The sequence below is a fragment of the Ammospiza nelsoni genome, chromosome 14 (genome assembly GCF_027579445.1).
Source record: "Ammospiza nelsoni isolate bAmmNel1 chromosome 14, bAmmNel1.pri, whole genome shotgun sequence".
Classification (NCBI taxonomy): domain Eukaryota; kingdom Metazoa; phylum Chordata; class Aves; order Passeriformes; family Passerellidae; genus Ammospiza; species Ammospiza nelsoni.
In genome coordinates this window covers 880,170-886,391 of record NC_080646.1, presented here as the reverse complement: position 1 = coordinate 886,391, position 6,222 = coordinate 880,170, and positions in this window count along the sequence as shown.

Below are 6,222 nucleotides of genomic sequence, written 5' to 3'. Positions count from 1 at the left end.
CATGGGTTGGGTTTAAGACCTTGCTTATTAGAGCTGGAACGGGGCTGTTTGATCAATGGATCTCTAATATAAGCAAGGCTGGAGGTAAATGTCGCTGCCTTTTAATCAATCTGGCCCAGCCATGTTCAAACACTTGGGTTACTCCATAGGCGGCCTGTTCAGAAGGCAAGGAAATGGTGCTGATAAAAATGAGCTCATTTTGTGCACAGCGGGGTGGTTGGGGAGCCCAGTGAGCTCCGGGATGGAATCCTTCCCTTGGGCACTCTGACCCCTCATCCCGCACGGATTAATCCCACGTTTGGGCTCTCTGGAGACACGCTGTTCATGCCCCAAACACCATTTAAAGTTTGTGGTGTTTTTCTCCCTGAAGAGCCATGTTTCAGGCAGTGTCTGTCACCAACAGAACTTCAGCCTGTCCTGGAGCAGAAGCCACAGCTCCGGACACCTCTCACCAAAGGTTTACCAAAAGTTTCAGCTTTACAAAAATATTGTCACATTCCCAGGGCCAAGCTAACACCAATAGCTTTCCCCTTTTCCCACCAAATCTGTGCTGTTTAAAGGAAGCTCCTTCTGAGTCATTCCAGTTCGAGGGAAAGCAGAATCTTAAAAATAACTCCTTGCTCTCGAGTCAGTGCCGAGAAGCTGCACGGAGCGGTTCCAAGGGCTCGGCCAATTCCGGAGCCAATCCCTGTCCCCTGATAATCACACACATCCAAATGTGTGCCATGGCCCAGCCAGCGGAGCCAGGGCTCTGCTGAGGGCTCACACTGGGAGGGTGGCACTGGGAGGGTGGCACTGAGAGGGTGGCACTGAGAGGGTGGCACTGAGAAGGTGGGACTGAGAGGGTGGCACAGAGAGAATGGCACTGAGAGGGTGGCACTGAGAGGGTGGCACTGGGAGGGTGGCACTGGGAGGGTGGCACTGAGAGGGTGGCACTGAGAAGGTGGGACTGAGAGGGTGGCACAGAGAGAATGGCACTGAGAGGGTGGCACTGAGAGGGTGGCACAGAGAGAATGGCACTGAGAGGGTGGCACTGAGAGGGTGGCACCCAGCCTTGGGATCCAGCTGCATCCCCCTGTAGCCCATCCCAGGGCAGCGTGTCCCGGGCACGCCGCAGTTCTCTCTGGGCAGCTGGGTGCAGGGTAGAGCCCTCAGCCCGAGCAGCTGGAGCAGAACCTTCCCCTTTTCCCCTGCTGTCAAAGCAGGAAGTTCCCTATCTGAGCACCATCTCCAGCCCGATGTGTCAGCCCAGGACAAGATGTTTCACGCTGAGTTTCTGGAGCCTGAGTCGTTGGTGTGAGTGGCAGCCCCGGGAGCCCAGCTAACCAGCCTCACCTCACAGTCCCCAGGCCAGGCCGGGCTGTTCCAGTGCAGTCCGGGCAGATTCCACAGCTGGCCCTTCCCTCACCACACTGCCAGGGCTATCCCTCATTCTGGACACTTCTGCAGCCTTTTTCTCCAGACTTCTCACTTTGCTCTTCAAATTAATTCAGGCTGCTGCTGTTAAGATTCTTGGCGTGCAGTTCCCACTACATCACCCCTCTGCACGCCCCATCCCCTCTAGATGATTAGCTAGATGATTTATCATGGAATCATGAAATTCTGGAGTGCTTTGGGTTGGAAGGGACCTTAAAGGCCATCCAGTTCCAGCCTGTGCCAGGGGCAGGGACATCTTCCACAGACCAGGTTGCTCCAAGCTGCTTTTTTGTTCCTGCTCCCTGATTTTGTCTCGCTGTTGCCATCGCTCCATTCCTGGTTCTTGGCTCCTGTCCCTCGTTGTCTGGCCAGACGTTCTCGCAGCTCTCTTGGAAGTGAGACGAGCCAGGACAAGCCAGCCCGCTGTGGTTTGTGTTCCCAGTGCGTGGGCACCCAGAGCAGAGCACAACCTGAGGCTGGGGAGATAAGGTCACTTTGTGATTTCCAGACAGAAACCTGGAGCTCCTGCTGGAGATCCGTTCCCCGCTCTCCCCGCTCTCCCGGTGTGTGATTTTCCCCTCCAGAGCGCAGGTTTCCTTGGAGCAGGGGCTGACACTGCACATCCCTGAGCACTGACTCAGGCCTGGTGGCTGCTGTGCCTCAGCAGTTCCGTGAGCAGAGCGGGGCTGGCGCCTGAGCTCGGCCAGCAGCTCATGCAGCTCCCAAACCATGGCCCCGCGTGTGCTCGCAGCTCATCTTTGTGACAGCCTTCGCTTACAGCAGCACAACAAAGGCAGATTTATCCCCGCAATGTTCGCCCGATAAGTGCCGAGTTAATGGCACACGAAATGTGCTGGCTGGTGCTCTGCAGGCCTGGGATCTAATTAATCTCTGGCAAGTTCCCCTGAAATAGAAGCGGTGCTGGCCTGCACATGCAGCAGGCGAGACCAACTAATTGGAGCCAAACTGTACAGCGAGGCAGGAGGAAGGAATTGCTGCAGCACCGTGGGATTTCCAGAGTTACGGTGCCAGAGCCGTGTCTCTGCTCCAGTAGAAGAGCATCTGTGCCATTCTCTCACCCCAGCCAGAACCCAGAGAGCTTTGGAATCATCACAAAATCACAGAGCTAGCTGGTCACACACTCCACAAAATGAGGTGGAACTGAGGCCCATATCCATAGGGATGTGACTCCAGGATCCACCTGAGCTCAGTGACACCATCCTGCAGCCACACAGGAGCTTGGGAGCCCCCTGTGCACAAGCCATGGCCACATCTATCCCCAGAAAGAGCTCAGCAAGCTCTGGCTCTCAGCAGTTTCATACGACAGAGAAGCAGATCAGTGTGAATATGTTCCACTTCTCCAGGGGGTTCATTTATCAATCCATTTGTAACAGGACATAAAAATCAAACCCCAGCACGACTGAAAGGGAAACATGCTCCTGGCTTTCTATTTCCACCTGGGTCATTAAATTACCCAGCCACCTCCTGCATCACTTGCTGCCATAATCATGCGGATAAATTAATCCCCATGCCAGGCACACACAGAGGACAATATAATTTTATCTCCCTTTGCTCTGGAGCCCAGGAGGGGTCCCAGTCTCCACTGCAAGGATAGAGGGGCCTTGGGGTGTCTGCCACCCCCTGGGTGCAGTGTTCCCAGCAGGACACACAAGTCTGATCCGGGTCCCAGGGTCACACCAGGGATGTCCCAGCAGCAGCAGTGACCACATGGGCAGGAGCACACACACGGTCAGGAGCTGCCCTGGAGCCTGCCTGGCTCCCACCTTCCCCAGGCAGCACCTGCCCACTCCCAGGTGTGCCAGCCCAGCCAGGTGTGCACCAACCTGCACTGCTGGGTGGGGAGGGGGCACGGCCCCAGGGACGTACAGACAAGTGGTGGGAAGGTTTAACAACTCATAGCCAAGGCAAACCAATGTCCAAGCTCCAGGGAATTATATCCATGGAATTATAGAATTGTTAAGGCTGGAAAAGACCTCTAAGTGCATCAAGTCCAGTTGTCAACCATGCAACACCACCATGCTCAGCACTAAACCTCTTCCTTGAAAGCCATATCCAAGTGTTTTTTTGAACACTTCCAGGGATGATGACTTCACCACTTCCCTGGGCAGCCTCTTCCAAAGATTGGTAACCCTTTCAGTGAAGAAATTTTTCTCAATATCCAACCTAAACCTCTGCTGGCACAACCTGAAGCTGTTTGCCCTTATCCTGTGGGTTGTTCCTGGGAGAAGAGCCCGATGCCAAATCACTGCCACCTCCTTTCTTCTCACTCCTTTCAGCCCCATCTTGGGTTCCCAGCAAGGGAGGAGGAAGGGAGCATGTTTAGACGGCAACCTGCGCTCAGCAGTGTTTGCACACTGAGCTCTGAGCCCGCCTGGCCTGAGGCCGAGCTGGGGAAAAACAAAGCGCGTGCCAAGCTCTGGGGAGCCGGGCGAGTGCCCGGTGCCAGCTTGGCTGGCGTCCCTCACTGCCGCAGAGCGGTGCCCGACAGGCACAGGCAGCGCTCGGGCCGTGCCCAGAGCCAGCGTGTGCGCGATCCGTGCCTGGCAGGAGCTCCGGAGAGCCGCGCTGCGCCGGTGCCCATCCCGTGCCAGCCCAGCGGGGCAGCCCGGGAGCGGCAGCGGCTGGGAACGGCTCCCAGGGCTGTTCGTCAGGGCACAAGTGGGTGCAGAAACCGGGGCTGCTGCCTGCTGCCCCGAGAGCCGGCAGAACACGCTGTCCCGAGCATTCGCTGCGGATTGTAGCACGTCCCGAAAGGAGAAAACGCCCCAAAGGAAGGGAAGCTGTTTTGGCAGCAGGAGAGGGTAAAGTTCAGGTTGTGGATGAAGACTGAAAACAGCTTTCAGGGGAGTGGTGAATTTAATTTTCTGAACTGCAGTGAACTCTTGTTCCAGATGCCAGGAAAAAGGTTTGGAATGTCACTGGGGAAGGTGAACATCTTTCCTGGGAGCTCCAAGCCTTGCTGAGCACTTCAGCTGCTGAGAGGAAGCAAATTCACTCTCAAGGGACAGCCAGCAAGCCCGTGTTCGCTGTGGTGGCAGGATCTGTGGTAAATGCTGTTAATTGAGCAGCACATTCCAGCAAGTGTAAGGGAGCTGAGTTCCCAAGTGAACCGAGGGCAGCATGTCCCACACAGACTGAACTGTGTCACCGTGCTCTGGGCACACCCGAGGGTGGGAACAGAATTAGAAACAGAAGTGGGTGCAAGAGCAAAAGCTTCTCACGTTCCCATCAGGACATTGCTGCCAATAGGTTCTGGTTCCCCTCGCCTCAAACAGAAGTGGGGTTTGCTGCTGCCTGGTTTATCAGCATGGGCAGGCAGGCTTTCCTTGGGATTATGCAACTCCTGGAACATGGAGGCAAAAGGGACCTCGGACCAGGGCTCCTGGGGCTGCACCAGGGGACAGAGCAGTGTCAGGAGAAACTCTGATCTCCTCTGGACTGGTTTGATCCCAGAGATAAAGCCTAACCATGGACTACGGTAAATGGGAGGACAGACTAACAGCAGGGATAAGGAGAAGTGATAAGGAGCCAAAGGAATGTAAAGATCAAAAGGAACTTAAGCAGAGCTGAATGCCTTCCTGCACAGAGCAGTCTGGCCAGGGAGTGATCATGCTGCAGTTTAACTGTTTCATTTGCAGCAAAAGAGAGAGAAAAACGGGACTCTGTGGCAACAGAGCGTGCAAATCCATCAGAGCACTGGCCGAGCTGCAGACAGGTCTTCAGGGAGACAATGCTCTATCTGTGGGGAGCCAGCCCAGCTCAGGATAAAACATCTCAAATAGCTGCTGTCATCAGCACATCTCCCCCATCCTCACGGATGGGCTGCGCTGGAAACCAGAGCTCCCAGGCAACCACAGCACACTTTCCAAAGCTTTAGAGTCAGTAGCAAAGGCAAAGCTCTTCCTAAGCTTCTTATCCCTGTGTGTGTGTGATATCCCTGGGGTTGGACCATCAGCAGCTCGGAGCCTTGTGTAAGCTCAAGTGGATCAACAGTGAAACTGGAGCCTGGTGACCTTCAGTAGCTCCCTCACCCTGCGTCTCTTCTTAGGAACTCCTGTCAGCACCGGAGATCCTGGATTCATTTTTAGGGTGATGAGGAGCAAAGCCAGCAGGGTCCCAGGTTAGCAACCATCCAGGCATGCAGGATTTTCAGTGTAATAATAGCAACCCCAGTGTCTCCCACAGTAATCCCAACCAGCAGTGTCTCCTGAAGCCAGAGAAACCCCACACAGCTCCCCGAGCCTCGCAAATGAGCTCCATTATCTTGGCCGGGCCTTCCCTCTCTCCATCTGCTCTGAGCAGTGGGAAACCAGCGGGGTTTGAGCTCCTGCCTGCTCCAGGGAGCAGCTGAACCTGCAGCAGCCAAACCAGCCTGGCCTCACAGAACAGAGGCTGGGCATGGACAGCCCCGGGGTGGCACAGGAGAGCAGGGTGACCTGAGCCTGGCACACGACTGTCGCTCACACCAGTCACTGCACCCCCGAGCTCATGGCACTCAAAATAAATCCTGTGTCTGCTGGTATTGCTCTCTCTTGGATGCTGGCCGATGGCAAACGGGGCTGAGTTTCCTGTGAATAGGATTCGTTCTGGAAAGGAGCTGCCCCTCCTGCTGGGCAGCAATCTGTGCGCAAATCCCGGAGCTGATCGCGCTGTGGGCTGAGGCCTCAGCCCTTGGAGCAGTCCTGGGAGAGGGGCAGGCACTCTGTGTCCTAATTCCAGCGGCACCCACAGCTTGCTGGACAAAGCCTCGGGCTGCCCGAAATACCTGCTGGATGGCTTCGGCAG